General features: G+C 40.1%; 1 pseudogene; it reads left to right on the top strand.

Moving 5' to 3' along the window:
- The first annotated feature begins 529 nt into the window (after positions 1-529).
- Positions 530-16,903, top strand: LOC122277384 (annotated as a pseudogene).
- Positions 16,904-17,121: the final 218 nt, after the last annotated feature.

Genomic DNA, 17,121 nt, shown 5'->3' with positions numbered 1-17,121 from the left:
AGATGGTCTGTCTTTTTAATGCATGTTTCGGAACTTAAAAGTAGAATTTCCTCAAAACTCTTTATGGTTAATATTAATATATTTTGACAGTTTTGCATTGAGAGTCCCTATGCCAATAAAAAAAAGATTTGAGAGTCACTCTATACACTAGATTACTTTTCCAATAATATTCTGAGAGGCAAAGAAAACAAAAAAATCAATATTAAGGCAGTTGAGAAGGGCCTTTGTTGTTCAGACCTGTCTGGGGCGAGGCAGGTCTGAACAACTTCAGTATTAAACCTTCCTCCCGACATTGTCTGGGCTTTTAAGCATGTAATTATGCAAATTTGCTTTTATTTTCTGGATGGTGAGAGTACTAGCATTAGTGTCATATCTTGGCCATTTTGAAGAAATGGCATATTCCCTGATAACTGCATGCCTTTTGGGTTCAAATTCTTCTGAAATACTAAAATAATAGTATTCTTAGATTCATGTTATCTTTTTTTTTTTGTTCTAGTTTTGTTTGTTTTTTATTTTTTATTAAAGGATTGCCATGGTTTTCTCTGACGTAAGGATGCAGTGATCTTTCCTACAATAACTTCACATGGAAAGGTCCTGAACAGCCAGCTTGTGGAGAAAAGTTGTCATACTTCTTTTATACTCATTAATTTCGTATATTTCTAGTTTGACATGGCTTTAAAGCTGATAGTTCTTTCAACCTCTGCTATTTTATTAGGAATTTGAGTCTTAACTTATTTCGAAGCTCCTTCAAGGAGGACAACATGTAAGATGCTTCTTTTGTTGATTTATTACACTGTTTCTTTAATAAGTTTCCAAGCAGCTAGAAAATGAGAAGAAGTTTTGTATAAGGTTAGGATTCCAAATATTGATTGACGACTACATTTCCTATTGATATATTCTTTTATACTCATTTTTGTACAGAAAACAAGGTCCTCATTGCTTAAAGAACTTCAATTGTCCACGATGTAAGGATACATTTCTGGTGCTCCAAAAACTATTGACCGCTATGAAACTAACATCAATTCTCCAAGTTCTCTTTGAAATTTCTCTTTGAACTCTCATATGAAAATGTGAAATTGTTTTGATTTATCAGTATAGACATATAAACTATTTTAATCATTTAAAAACTGCTCAAGTGAATCTCAGCTAGCCCTATGAAAGAAATTCTAAGATTGGAATCTGATAGGTCCCAACATAGAATGATAAGCAAATGTTCTCTTCGGGTGAAAAGGTACCACAAAATAGTTTCTCTTCGGGTGAGAATAGTACCGCAGATTGAATAACAAATGATTACTTAATTCATTACGAAAACAATGGCTGCTTAAATAAGCAAAGCCAGTTACAAACCAACCGGAATAAAAGGGAAGTTACAACTGACTAATGAAATTCAACACACGTAAAAACAGAACATAAAACAGAGCATTAATCACAAACTGACGAAAATGACGTAAAACTCGCAACTACAGATCTGCACATAAACGGCCACGACCCAGTCCACTCCTGCATGGATTCCGTCTCCCATCTATGTTGCATGCATCATGCAATGGTTTTGGACGTCCCAGCTTTCTCTCATCTATGTTGCATGGTCTTCACGTGCTTAATGATCTAGTCCGCCATCTACGTTGCATGCATACTGTTTGAAATATTTGGGATTTTTGCTTAAGGGACTTACGTGACCTATCAATACTTCCCCCATTAAGTGGACCTTGTCCTCAAGGTCCACACTTGGAAACATGTCCAGCAACTTACTCGTAGGCTCCCATGTCGCCTCCTCTGACGGAAGATGCTTCCATTGGACCAAATTTATTCCACTGCACCTCCACTTGGGTCAGCTTCCAACACATGTTGATCAGTGAATTCCTCCAGTATCATGTTGCCAGCTCCCACATATCCTTCCAAGAGTAACAATTGTGTTTTTTGGCATTTATGTCCTGCTGTGAATCGTTCATTGCAGTTGAAACAGAGACCTTGAGCCCTTCTCCTTTGCATTTCCTCCCATGTTAAGTGCCTGATTGGAACAACAGGTGCTGCGGAAGCTACACTAGCTGCTGGTGGAAGAGCTAGAGCTGCTCGTGTAGGTGGGGGTTACAGTAAGAACTCCAGCTGCCGTGTAAGTTGATCGTCTCGCATCCGTGCCAAGTTAATGGCATCCTTGAGGGACTGAGGTTTAAACATCCAAATTCCATCAACAATTTCAGCTTTTAAGCCACCCATGAATGTCCCCACTAACACCTTTTGAGTCCATCCTTGAACCCTATTGCCGAGCTTCTCAAACTCGCATTGATAATCACGCAAAGTCCCTAGCTGTCGGACACGGGAAAGAGCTTCGTTGAAGTCCTCACACTCCGATGGTCTGAAGCAAGCCCAGAGTTCTTCCTCGAATTTCTCCCATGAAAGCACGTGTCCTTCGTCCCGAAATGTCCTGCGAATCCACTACCACCATTGGTTAGCCTCGCCTTCCAAATGGTATGGTGCCATGGAAACATTTTGGGCTTCCACCGTGCCCTAGTATTCGAAAAACTGGTGCACATGGTTGGGTCCTCACCGGAAAATCGTGAGAATTCCAGCTTTGCCGTTTTGGTAGAGATGATCTGCCGACCCCTATCGTTTCCTTCTCGATGATGGTCACCGTGGTTGGGATTCTCTTGATTTGCAATCAACATACTCGAAAATCGATTGAGAGTTTCCTCCATTCGCAGCAGTCCTTCTTGAGCTACATCGAGTCTAGACTCCAAGTGCTCAATACACTCCTTGTTAGTTCCCATAACAACCTGGCTAACCTGGCTCTGAGGCCAATGATAGGTCCCAACACAGAATGATAAGCAAATGTTCTCTACAGGTGAGAACGTACCACAAAATAGTTTCTCTTCAGGTGAGAATAGTACTGCAGATTGAGTAACAAATGATTACTTCATTCATTACGAAAACAATGGCTGCTTAAATAAGCAAAGCCAGTTACAAACCAACCGGAATAAAAGGGAAGTTACAACTGACAAATGAAATTCAACACATGTAAAAACAAAGCATAAAATAGAGCATTAATCACAAACTGACAAAAATGACATAAAACTCGCAACTACGGATCTGCACGTAAATGGCCACGACCAAGTCCACTCCTGCATGGATTATGTCTCCCATCTACATTGCATGCATCATGCAATGGTTTTGCACGTCCCAGCTCTCTCTGATCTACGTTGCATGGTCTTCACGTGCTTAATGACCCAGTCTTCCATCTACGTTGCATGCATACTGCTTGAAATATTTGGGATTTTGGCTTAAGGGACTTACGTGACCTATTAGAATTAGAACCGAATGAGGTCCTGATTCATTTATTTCATGGAGACTGTAGTTCTGTTGAACACTTTTTGTGTTAGAAGTTGAGCTTGAGTCTTCAGTTTTGAGGTTAACTCTGACCATAAGGTAGTGTTTATAGTGACTGTACCTAGTTTTTGTATTGTTTTGGTGGAGAGTTTGGTACAAAGAGGAGGCAATTTTCTATTGGCCGTTTTTATATGTAGAATGAATGAGGGAAAATAAATTATCTGTTTTTACATTGATGGTAACTATGGAGCTTTGGTTCGTGGTCATTTTTCTATTTGAGTATACTAGGTGATGCCTACATTCCTGTGAAATATATTGTCAGCTTCTCTTGATGATGATTTAGAAGTAGGATGAGTTGAATGGCATAGTGAGCAGTTTATTTTTGCTTGAAGTGGTGAATTTGGAATATAGGACTGTAGGGTGTTGAAAGTAGTGCTTCTGTTGCTAACTATGTTTCTTTCTTACATACCATCTATTCATTGACTTATTGGGTAGTTCTAGTAATATTTTCTTTTCAGTCTTTGCATAAATAGTGCTTCTGTTGTAGAGCTCGCATGCTCTAGGGCTGCACCCTTCTTTCTTGCATTTCTCCTAATCAGATTTGTAGTACTAATAAAAAAATGATATCGTAAACATTGGTAAGTTTTAGAAGTAAAAAAAGTTTTATAATTTGTCAAGTGGATTCAATACCTCCTTAGTGAGGATTTCCTTTCATTATATAGGCACAATTGTGCATGATACAAGGTTGGAATCAAGCCTAAATTACAAGAATTAAATCTATTTACAAGAAAGGAAACTATGATTATGTACAATATTTGTCTAAGTATGGAACTTCTACTATCTAAATAAGGAAGTATATATATACAACTCATAAAAGATAAATAAGGAAATAGGAAACGTATCATGCTGTCATCCCCCCTCAAATTGATGCTTCTTGATGCTGGTCGATCAAGAAGTGATCAAGAAGCATCAATTTGCCCACAAGAAACTGATGACGTTGTCGTGTCATGGCCTTAGTAATTACATCAGCGATCTGGAGGTCAGTAGAAACATGAGGAAGAGAAATGATACGAGTGTCCAATACTTCCCGAATAAAATGACAGTCCATCTCAATGTGTTTCGTATGTTCATGAAACACGGGATTTGCAGCAATTTGAATGGTGCTAGTGTTGTCAGCATGTATAGGAGTAGGATCAGACTGAGCGCAACCAAGCTCAGCGAGGAGACCACGAAGCCAGAGAATCTTAGAACTAGCAGCAGACATCGCACAGTATTCAGATTCGGTGGAAGATTTGGAAACACGATCTTGTTTCTTACTCTTCCAAGATATCAAAGAGTCACCAAGAAACATGAACCAACCTGTAACAGAGCACGTTGAGAATCAATGGCTTTTTGTTGGAGAAAATCATGAAACTCACGAGACATATATTCACCACCTGAATCAGACTTGAGAATTTTAATGCGAGAAGAAAATTGATTCTCAACATAAGTAGTGAATTTTTGGAAAATAGAGAAGACCTCAGATTTAGAGCGAAGAAAATAAATCTAGGTATACTTCATATAATCACCAATGAAAGTAACAAAGTATTTATAATTGGCATGTGAGATAATTGGAGAAATTCTCCACATATCACTATGAATCAAATCGAAACAACGTTCAGTATGAGTACCATAAGAAGGAAAAGAAAGAGACTTACTTTTACCTAGTTTGCATGTGGAACAATCAAAAGAGAGATGAGAAGAAGATTGATCTTTATTACCCAACAAACTAGAATTTATTACATGGGATAAAACAACTGAATTAGGATGACCCAACCATTTGTGCCACACTTCACACTTATTGTTCACAGCGTTACAAGCAAATGAAATAATAGCAAGAAGGGAAAAATGCAGAGGAAATAAATGTCCAACTTTAGGCCCCTTCGCGAGTATCTGGCTCGACACCTAATCCTGTACAAGACAACCATCACGAGAAAAACGAATAGCACAGTTGTTATCAACCAACTAACCTACATATATGAGACTAGTAGAAAGCTGAGGTGATACAAAAACATCCCGAACAATGGAATCAACATCCCCAATAGCATGAGTAGGTAACTGACTACCATTAGCAATCTAAATGTGTGACGATCCATTATAAGGCCAAACATTGCTAAGGGTATCAGAAGAGCTAGTCATGTGATTAGACGCACCCGAATCAACAAGCCATGAGAAGGATAAAATGGAACTGTTGCCTTGCAGCTCTAAGGCTGAAAATGCTGAAATAATCATTTGCTGGACCATCTCAATAGTAAGAGTAGAAGAGTCACCCGCAGTAGCAGAAGAAGAGGAACCCACAGTAGCTTGATAAGCATTAGCCTGACGATTTTGAGGACGAGTAGGATAATCTTTAATAATATGCCCTGGCTTCTTACAATAGTTACAAGATTTCCTGGCACAGTGGGCAGCAATATGTCCATATTCCTTGCAGCTGAAGCATTAAAGGTTCTGCATGTCCCGTCCCTTGCCTTTCCCTTGAGCAGCATAAGCCACATCATTGGTTATCATTTTGTTGTGCTGATAAGTGGCCTGGGTGGCAAGACGCTGCTCCTCACGAAGTAACTCCCCAAAACAAACATCCAAATACGGCACGGGACCACGGTTCATCAAATTGGAGTGAGTGACCTCAAATTTAGGTCGTAACTTCATTAAAAACTGATCTCGCTTGCTTTGCTCATGAACGGCCTGCACAACAGATAGAGAATCTTCCGGTACCTTGGAATAAACATGTCAGTAAATTCTCCCCAGAGAGTATCAAAGCCAGAAAAATAATCTTGAATGGAGAGATTGCCCTGAGTGTAACTGGCAATCTCATACTCTAACTGAAAATGCCGGGCAGTATTGTCCTGATTATATACTTTCCATAAGTATTCTCACATAGATTTAGCAGTCTTATAAGGCCTCGAATTGAGAACAATAAGAGGATTAACAGAGCCCAAAATCCATGTCATCATGTTAGGGTTCCGACAGAAGCCACTAGAAGAAAGAAGTGAAGATGAATTGAAGTGGAAGTGGTCTGGAACTGTCGGGCTGAAGGGAGAAATGAAGAAGAATTAAAGAAAGGGGCAACATCGTATAGAGGCCACCGTTTGGTTGAACTGGATTCGTTTTGGTATTAGTAATCTGTAGCTTTTATTATGTAAGGTGCTACGCACCATTTAAATAATTGTAGAAACGCAACGTTTGGAAGAGTCTTCCAAACGGTGCGTTCAAACTGTTACCTGTTAGCAAGTGTTACGGGTCAGACTAGAGTTTTCTCAATTCTGTTAGAGGCAGCGCATAAAGGTAAGAAAATGGATCATTGTCAGGCATCTGAAGAATCTGGAATTTGTTAGAAAAATATTGTAAGGAGGTTTGGGAGCCCTCGAAGCACTCCCGTAACAATACACTTTGTTTTCTCTTCACTAGCAATTTACCAAACAGTTGGCGTGCATTGCTTCTTACCATTTCATGAGCACTTGTTCATTTATTCCATCATCTTCCTGAGATACACAGCAACCCAACCTTATTATTTCCACAATCAACAGAGTTCATAACATTGGTATCAGCATCCAACGATCCTATGGCAGAAAATACAAGGTCTAGGCATCATCAGAATGAGGACTTACAGCAGCAGATACTTGAACTTAAACAACAAAATGAGCAAACACAGCAGTCTATGCAAGAATTCAAGACTAATATGGAGACAGTAAATGCCATGATGCGCACAATAGTCCAGCAACTTCAACAACAAAATCATCACCATCAGCACCCACAAAATAATCAACACCAGCACCAGGAACAGCGCCAGCTGCAGTATGATGACCAAGAACCACAAGAACCAAGACAAGGCAACTTCCGAGGCGTGCGTTTAGACTTTCCACACTTTCAAGGAGACCATCCAGCTTCATGGATTTTTAAGGCACATCAATACTTTGAATTTCATCAGACTCCCTTGCCACACCGCCTGCTCATGTCGTCTCACCACATGGAGGGGGAGGCTCTTGTGTGGTACCAAGAGTCTTCAGATAGGGGCCATTTCCATGACTGGGACACATTCACCATATCTATGCTTCTTCGCTTTGGGCCGACGTCTTACGATAGTCCCATGGAGGAACTAACGCGACTAAAACAGTCCAGCTCTATTGCGGCTTACACGACACAATTTGAAGCCTTGGCTAATCGGTTGAGGGGCCTTTCAGATGAGCACAAGCTGTTGTTTTATTAGTGGACTGAAGGATGAAATCCGCTTGCCCATAAAAATGTTTAATCCTGTCAATATGAATGCAGCATATGGATTAGCAAGAATCCAAGAGGAATACCTCTTAAGTGTAAAAAAATCCAACAAGCACACATGGAAGAAGTCTAGTGAAACTTTTGGGGGTTTTTCCAAAGGGTCTTACGCGGGTAGCAGCAACAAGAATTGGTCTGGACCTATTGGTGCCACCAGACCAGTTCTCTCAGCCCAAATGGATGAGAAACGTAAGAAAGGGTTGTGTTACCACTGCAATGATAAGTGGAACCCAAACCATAAGTGCAATAAACCAAGAGTTTATTTCATCCAAGCTGATGAGGATGACTTAGAAGAGGAAGAGGATGACAGCCCTCCAAAGATTGGTGAAGCAGTAAGTGAAGACAATAGATTGATGACAAAGGAGAGGTACCTGAAATTTCATTAGCTGCAATTGCAGGCACTCCTACAGTAAGTACAATGAGGCTGGTCGGTAGCATCAAGGGCAAGGAATTGGTGATTCTAGTGGACTCGGGCAGCTCTCATAACTTCATCGATTCAACCTTGGTTCCAAAACTGAAGTTGACAGTGGATACTTCCATTGCATTAAGGGTCAAGGTAGCTAATGGGCAATGCTTAAGAAGCGGGGGAATGTGCAATGATGTGAATTTAAAGGTGCAAGGTACTTCATTTAAACCCTCTCTTTATGTACTTGATTTAGTGGGGTGTGATGTGGTGTTAGGAGTTCAATGGTTGGAGACTTTGGGTCCCATTACTTGGGATTTCTCTAAATTACTGAATTACAAGGGTTAAAGCTGAAACCAGCAGTGGTGGATGACGGTCATAAGATGCTTAAGGGCAAGGGCATTTTGTTACAAATTATGGCTGTGGAGGGGGAAGTGGAAGAGCGGAAGCTTATGCAGGGTGATGTTACTCAAGTCCTAGAAGAATTTCAAGGGGTTTTTAATGAACCTAAGGGGCTACCACCATCTCGTCCCCATGATCACCAAATAATCCTCAAGGAGGGTACCCCACCCACTGCTAATAGGCCCTATTGATATCCTTACTACCAAAAAGCATAAATAGAGAAAATAGTAGCAGAGCTCTTGAAGTCAGGGGTGGTACGACCTAGCTCCAGCCCTTTTTCTTCTTCTGTTTTGCTGGTCTGCAAGGCCGATGGGAGTTGGAGATTATGTGTGGACTATAGGGCATTAAACAAGGAGACAGTGAAGGCAAAATTCCCTATTCCGGTGGTTGATGAGCTGTTGGAAGAATTGTTTGGCTCGATTATTTTTTCTAAACTCGATTTAAGGTCGGGTTACCACCAAATGAGGGTAGTTGAGGAGGATATACCCAAAACAGCGTTTCGCACTCATGATGGGCATTATGAGTTTTTGGTAATGCCCTTTGGGCTAACTAATGCCCCGGCCACGTTTCAAGGGTTAATGAACGATGTCTTTAAACCTTATCTAAGGCATTATGAGTTTTTGGTAATGCCCTTTGGGCTAACTAATGCCCCGGCCACGTTTCAAGGGTTAATGAACGATGTCTTTAAACCTTATCTAAGGAAATTTGCACTTGTATTTTTTGACGATATCTTGATCTATAGCAAGAGTCAAGCTGAACATTTAGAGCATCTAAGGAAGGTTCTATCCTTACTGCAGAAAAACAACCTATATGCCAAAAGATCCAAGTGTAAATTTGCTATTGGAGAGATTGACTACTTGGGTCATGTGATTAATTCAGATGGAGTGATGGCGGATGCTTCTAAAGTGGCTGCTATGTTAGAGTGGCCTGAACCTAAGAATGTGAAATCTCTAAGGGGATTCCTAGGGTTAACGGGGTATTATCGGAAGTTCATCCGAAACTATGGTAGTATTGCAGCCCCTCTCACTGAATTGTTGAAGAAAAATGCTTTCTATTGGAGTAAGGAGACAAGAAAGGCATTTACGGCCTTGAAACAGGCTATTGCACACCCTCCAGTTTTAAGGCTACCTAATTTCAGCAAGCCCTTTGTTATTGAGTGTGATGCTAGTGGAATAGGACTGGGAGCAGTTTTAATGCAATCGGGACAGCCTATTGCGTATCTAAGTAAGGCCATTAAGGGCAAGGCTCTTCTCTTATCAACTTATGAGAAGGAGTTACTAGCTCTTGTAACGGCTGTCCAAAAATGGAGGCCTTACCTCCTTGGTCAGTCCTTTATTATTAAGACTGACCAACAAGCCCTCAAATTTTTACTTGAACAGCGCGTGGGGACTGAAATGCAGCACAAGTGGGTAGCAAAATTGATGGGCTATCAATTCTCTATTGAATACAAAAGAGGGAAGGAAAATAGGGTTGCGGATGCACTCTCAAGGAGAATGGAAGATTCAAACAGGGCTGAATGTGCAGCTATATTGTCTTTCCCGACTCCTTCTTGGTTGGAAGAGTTAAAAAGAAGCTACCAAGAGTCTAGCGAGCTGGTTGTGCTATTAGACCAGCTGCAGACAAATCAGAATATACCTAAGGGTTTCTCACTAAGGCAAGGGGTGATCTTAAAAAAAGGGCGAATTGTGTTGGCGGAAAATTCTGATTTTAAAAAGAAAGTGTTACAATTTGTTCATGACAGCCCTCAAGCAGGCCATTCCGGGTACCTGAAAACATACCAAAGAGCTAAACTAAATTTCTATTGGAAAGGCATGAAAAAAGACATCAAGAAGCTAGTACGGGAATATAACACATGCCAAGCCATGAAAAACGAGACTGCTCACCCAGCTGGACTACTCCAGCCACTTCCCATTCCCAACCAACCTTGGACTAATATCTCACTGGATTTTGTGGAAGGTCTACCAGTTTCAAAGGGGTTCAGTGTAATATTGGTGGTGGTTGATTGACTCTCCAAGTATGGTCATTTTATACCTTTGCCCCATCCCTATACTTCTCAAGTGGTGGTGGAAGAGTTTATGAAGAATGTTTTTAAGCTGCATGGGTGCCCTAAGTCTGTGGTATCGGATAGGGACCCAATCTTTTTAAGTAACTTCTGGAAGGCCATTTTCAGTGCACAAGGGTCTTCCCTTGATTTCAGTTCAGCTTATCACCCACAATGAGATGGCCAAACTGAAGCTGTGAATAAGTGTGTGGAAGCCTATTTACGTTGCTATGCTAGTTCTAAACCTAAGGTATGGTCTTACTGGCTTCCAATGGCTGAGTGGTGGTATAATACCACCTATCATACGACAACTAAAATGACCCCTTATCAGGCTGTCTACGGCTACCCCCCACCCACTCTTTTGTCCTATGTGCCTGGCACAGTAACAAATGAAGCAGCAAATCAGTTTCTTAAAAGCAGAGATCAGACCATCAATTTGCTTAAACAGAATTTAACAGATGCACAACACCGAATGAAGTATTACATAGATAAAAACAGGACTGAAAGGGAATTTGAAAAGGGGGATTGGGTTTACCTTAAGCTTTAGCCGTAGTGACAAAAGACCTTGGCTTTGAGGAGAAATTTGAAGCTATCCCCAAGGTATTATGGACCTTTTCAAGTGGAGGAGAGAGTGGGATCTGTGGCATACCGATTGAAATTACCTGAATTGTCAAGGATACATCCTACCATTCATGTTTCCTGTCTTAAGAAAAAATTGGGTTTGCATATTCCCATCCTTCAAGATCTCCCTCCCACTGACATAGATGGTGAAATACAGCCCGAACCCGAAAGGATTCTAGGGCGAAGGATGAAAAAACAGAGGGACCGTGCTGTCACAAAAGTGCTTATGAAATGGAAGGGGCTAGACTATGAAGAGAGCAGTTGGGAGTTGTTGTGGAAGCTTCAAAGCCTATACCCACACCTTGTGGGCAAGGTTTTTTGAAGAGGGAGAGAATGTTAGGGTTCTGACAGAAGCCACTAGAAGAAAGAAGTGAAGATGAACTGAAGTGGAAGTGGTCTGGAACTGTCGGGTTGAAGGGAGAAATGAAGAAGAATTAAAGAAAGGGGCAACATTGTATAGAGGCCACTGTTTGGCTAAACTGGAGTCGTTTTGGTATTAGTAATCTGTAGCTTTTATTATGTAAGGTGCTACGCACCGTTTAAATAATTGTAGAAACGCAACGTTTGGAAGAGTCTTCCAAACGGTGCATTCAAACTGTTACCTGTTAGCAAGTGTTACGGGTCAGACTAGAGTTTTCTCAATTCTGTTAGAGGCAGCGCATAAAGGTAAGAAAATGGATCATTGTCAGGCATCTGAAGAATCTGGAATTTGTTAGAAAAATATTGTAAGGAGGTTTGGGAGCCCTCGAAGCACTCCCGTAACAATACACTCTGTTTTCTCTTCACTAGCAATTTACCAAACAGTTGGCATGCATTGCTTCCTACCATTTCATGAGCACTTGTTCATTTATTCCATCATCTTCCTAAGATACACAGCAACCCAACCTTATTATTTCCACAATCAACAGAGTTCATAACACATCATCCTAGCATCTTTGATTTTCCACTGAGCCAACTTAGGAAGCTTAATAGGAGCGGGATCACTACCATCTATATGACCCCATAATTCTTTCCCCAAAACAAATAAGCGAAATTGAAATTTCCACGCATAATAGTTCTTGCCCGCGACTTTCACACAGCAAATGCTTCTGAAGACATGATGCTCGTAAAAAAAAAATAGCCAAGAATAATACCTTCCCGTGCCAACCACGAGAAAGTAAAACAGAGGGCAACCACAAAGCTGGCCCAGAAATTGCCGAGAACCCAAAGATAAGACTGCACAGAAGCAGTGTGAATCAGCCGAGATTCAAAGAAGAAACTGCACAGAGACAACCGAGAACCAAAAAGCCTTGAACAGAAGCTGCTGAAATCCAAAAACTCCAAGGAATGTCGCAGCCCAGCAACAACGAAAGTAAGAAACCTTCACAGAGAGTGCCGACAGGGGTAAACTGTCACCCACCACCGAAAAAAAAATTATCGCAGCCCAGCCACAAGCAAACAGCTCACAAAAAGTGCCGACAAAGTCAACACTATCGTCCAACCCAAAGAAAATCCCACGAGAAAGAACCAGAAAATTTTCTAAGGTTTGGCTCTTGATACCATGTCAAGTGGATTCAATACCTCCTTAGTGAGGATTTCCTTTCATTATATAGGCACAATTGTGCAAGATACAAGGCTGGAATTAAGCCTAAATTACAGGAATTAAATCTATTTACAAGAAAGGAAACTATGACTATGTATAAAACCTGTCTAAGTATGGAACTTCTGTTATCTAAATAAGGAAGTATATATATACAACTCATAAAAGATAAATAAGGAAATAGAAAACGTATCATGCTGTCATTTACTACCTTCAAAAATAAAGTATGCTGGGGTATGCATTTGAAGCTCCTAGTAGCAGGAAGGAAAAAGAGCCAGAAAATCCTGGAAACTTAGACTAGAAAGGCATAAGTGGTTGACATCCAGTGGTAGGGGACAGTCTTGAGTTTCTCATGAGCATAGTTGGGGACATCCGAGGACTACGAGGTGCAACAGACTCATGGACGGAGGCTTTCAAGGCTGATGAGGATCAACATGACTAGGAAGATGCAGATAATCCTGATGCAAGGGAAGCACTCTTAGAAATCCACTATGAGCATTTATGAAGAACCAATTGGAGAAGATGGACGAGTATATCAACGGTCTATTTAAAAAAGGTGACTGTGGACCTGGGGCTCCACAGTTTGTTGAAAGGCCCATCTGCCTATTCGGCCCCATCTCTAATTGCAAGTGGGCTGGAGGGTACTAAGACATAAGGCCACGGGCTCTATGGAAATTTAGAAATTTTCAACACAGAAGTTTGGGGCAATTTAGTTATGGAGATTTTCCATTGAAAGGGGTTGTTGATATGTTGGACGGGGGGAGTTGGGGCTTGGGGAAGAATGTAGTGGGAGATTAGGAGAGCATCCATCTTCTTATAAACTAGTCTTCATCACTGGGAAGAAAAATTATATTTGCAAACCAGTGTGGAGGACACGCCATCCACATTGCCGACACGACAGCCTGTGATTTGCAAGAAAATTTAATTTTAACTTTTATTGCATATTAAGTCTTGCAATGTCGGCGATCTGGAGGGTGTATCTTCCATACGAGCTTGCAAGTAGAAGAACTCCACTGGGCAAGAGCTGAGTATATACAAGTCTTTAGACAGTAGACCTCTAGTTTCCATGAGTTCAGGGCCCTCCAACTGGGTGCGGCAGAAGGTAAACAATTTTCACAGATTTGTGGGGCTGTCATGTGTTGGCTTTGAGGATGATTTATTACACTCTTTACAGCTAGTGTTTCATTCTCTCGAAGCTTAATTTTGGAGAGGAGGGAGAGAATTGAATTGAAAGTGATTGAATTATTATGGTAGCATGCTTTAAAGTAGTTATGAATTGTTGTGATCACTTGATAGTTAAAGACTACAAAGGGGTATATAAGCGTATATTTCTGTGATTATCATAAAGCTTGCTTTCTAATAGATACTTTTAAAATTATTATTTTATGGCAGATTCAAATTGTTTGCATATTAATTCTGGTGGAAACAATGTAGCCATCAAGGAAGATAAAGTCACAGTTGTATATGAAGGAGATGGAGATGTTGAAGGTGGTGCTGCGGAGTACTTTATTCGTGACAATAGTTACTGGGGGTTTAGTAGCACTGGGGATTTCATGGATAATAATGAATACCAAAATACACGTTACACTCTGCATCTCTCATCAGCCAATATATCTGAATTGTATGCCACCGCACGTGTATCTCCTATGTCGCTCACTTATTTCCATTATTGCTTAGAAAATGGGAACTACACCTTAAATCTCCACTTTGCAGAAATAGTGTTTACGAATGAAAAAACACATAATAGCCTTGGGAAGCGTGTATTTGATATCTATGTTCAGGTAATCTGTGACGTTGATGGAAATTCTGTATATTTGAAGTTACATATCAAGGTTTAATAAGAACTCTTTGCCATAGGAAATATTAGTGGCGAAGGACTTCTATGTTGAAGATTACACCGGTGTTGCTCAAAAGGCAGTTGTAAAACCTATATCTAATGTGATCATCTCAAACAATATTCTAGGGATCAGATTCTATTGGGCTGGTAAAAGGACGACAAGAATTCCTGATAGAGGAGTTTATGGTCCCCTTATATCAGCCATTTCTGTAGTTTCTGGTGAGTAGTTTGTGTGAATGTTTCCTCATTGTCTTATTTCCATCTATTAATACACTATATGTGCTTTAATTACTTGCACTAGCCCCAATGATTTTCAACAAGAGAATATCTTGGGAACCTTTGGGGGGGACATGCTTTTGCTATGCAGATGAGCTTTTAATCTTTCCTCAAGTGTAACCTGAGGAACTAATTACAAAGAAACTGAATTCCTTGGTTTACTGGTTCGTATGTGCGTCCGTACAGATGCTAGACGACTAGATTCAGTGACGGGGACTTTTAGCTTAAAACAAATAAAATCTGCTACTAATGATTTCGATTGTGCCAACAAAATTGGAGAAGGTGGCTTTGGTCCTGTTTACAAGGTACCATAACTTACTTCACTTGACTTATTCCATTTGAGTATGGATTTTCCTGCTTATTTGAGTAAGGTTGGGTGCAGGGTCAGTTACCTGATGGCACTATCATAGCAGTTAAGCAGCTCTCGTCTAAATCAAAACGGGGTAATCAGGAGTTTTTAAATGAGATGGGAATGATTTCCTGTTTGCAACACCCAAATCTTATGAATTCATGGATGTTGCATTGAAGGGAATCAATTATTGTTGTTATATGAGTACATTGAAAATAATAGCCTTGCTGGTGCCCTATTTGGTGAGTAATATGTCATTCTGCTCAGCTGTGAGATATTATGACAAAAATAATATAGTATGAACTATTTGTGATTTGAAGTTTTATGCAGCTAAAGTTTGCCTTAGCTGAGCTCATCTGGCTTTCAAATCTTATATTCTTTTCTTTATTTATTTTTGGTTTCTCCTTGAATGTTTCCTGTGTTCTTGTGTCTTCAGGTATTTTGTTTCTCCTTGTATGTGTTCTTGTATCTTCCTTTTTCTGGTTTTTCCCTGTAGGTTTCCTGAATTTTTCAGATAGTCATTGTTTTTGTTTTTTATTCTTTCAGTTTCGGCAGTTTTATTTAGTTTGGTTTCTCTTTGTACTGTGTTCTTGTGTCAGTGTTCCTTTTTATGCTTTTTCAATGAATTTCTTGTCGTTGTACATCCAGAAAACAGTCAGCTTAAACTAGACTAGCCTACAAGGCTTAAGATCCGTATTGGGATAGCAAGAGGTTTAGCTTTTCTCCATGAAGAATCAAGACTCAAGATTGTTCATAGAGACATCAAAGCAACTAATGTGTTGCTGGATGGAGAGTTGAACCCTAAAATATCTAACTTTGGATTGGCTAGGCTTGATGAAGAGGAGAAGAGCCACATTATCACCCGAATTGCTGGGACCATGTCGGTTTCTAACTTATCTACAATCTTATAGTTATTTATGTGGCTAATTGGCATTAATTGCATTCTGATTTTGATCTGCAGAGGATGTATGGCTCCAGAATATGCATTATGGAGTTATCTGACATACAAAGTAGATGCTTACAGTTTTGGAGTTTTGGCCTGGGAAATTTTCAGTGGAAAGAGCAACAATAATTATATGCCAAGTGACAACTGTGTTTGTCTTTTAGATCAGGTACCATACGACTTCGTATCCCTGTTCCATTGTTACCTCCATTGTTACTAACTCATTCCCGAAGCTACCATAAATTTATACAATATGATAATTGAATAAATTATATTGCAGGCCAGTCATTTGCACCAAACTGGAAAATTGATGAAGCTCATTGATGAGAGGTTGGTGTCTGAGGTTGATGAAAAGGAAGCTAAAATTATGGTTAAAGTAGCTTTGTTATGCACAAATGCATCTGCATCACTTAGGCCAACCATGTCTGAGGTGGTAAGCATGCTTGTAGGGCGATTGGCTGTTCTGGACCGGATCCCAGAAGCAAGCAGCTATCATGAAGACCTGAAGTTTAAGGCCCTGAGAAACCTCCATAAAGATGGGCAAAATCGGAGTTTGAGTGGAAGCTAAACCCACAATTCAACAACATTTTGCTCTTCCTCTACGTGTGGACATGACTTCGGTGATATCAAACCATACTCAGAATCTTGCTGAGAAGTGTGAGTATTCATTCCTCTTTGTAGCTCTGTAATCAAAGTTGGCATTCTTTTACAGATGGATTATTAACTCCACTGTGAGAACACTGGAAATTTAAGCTTTTATTTCCTCTCTTCTTCTTTTTTCATGTTTGTTTTTCTTAATCTAAAAATTAGTGGAAGGTAATTTGATTACAATATATCTGAATACAGAGACATAAAATTAAATCCTTGTTGCGATTGTTAGCATCTCTTAGAAATATTCACGTCTCCATTATCTAGCTTTCTGAATCGTGCTGACAAACATCAGTACTATATAAGAAAGTCCATACCCATATATATATATATATATATATTGTGTGTCTATATACAAAGGTACGAGCAATTTAGACCATTCATGAGCAG

This window comes from Carya illinoinensis, chromosome 9, assembly GCF_018687715.1.
Source record: "Carya illinoinensis cultivar Pawnee chromosome 9, C.illinoinensisPawnee_v1, whole genome shotgun sequence".
NCBI classification, from domain to species: domain Eukaryota; kingdom Viridiplantae; phylum Streptophyta; class Magnoliopsida; order Fagales; family Juglandaceae; genus Carya; species Carya illinoinensis.
This window is presented reverse-complemented; position numbering and strand designations above follow the sequence as displayed.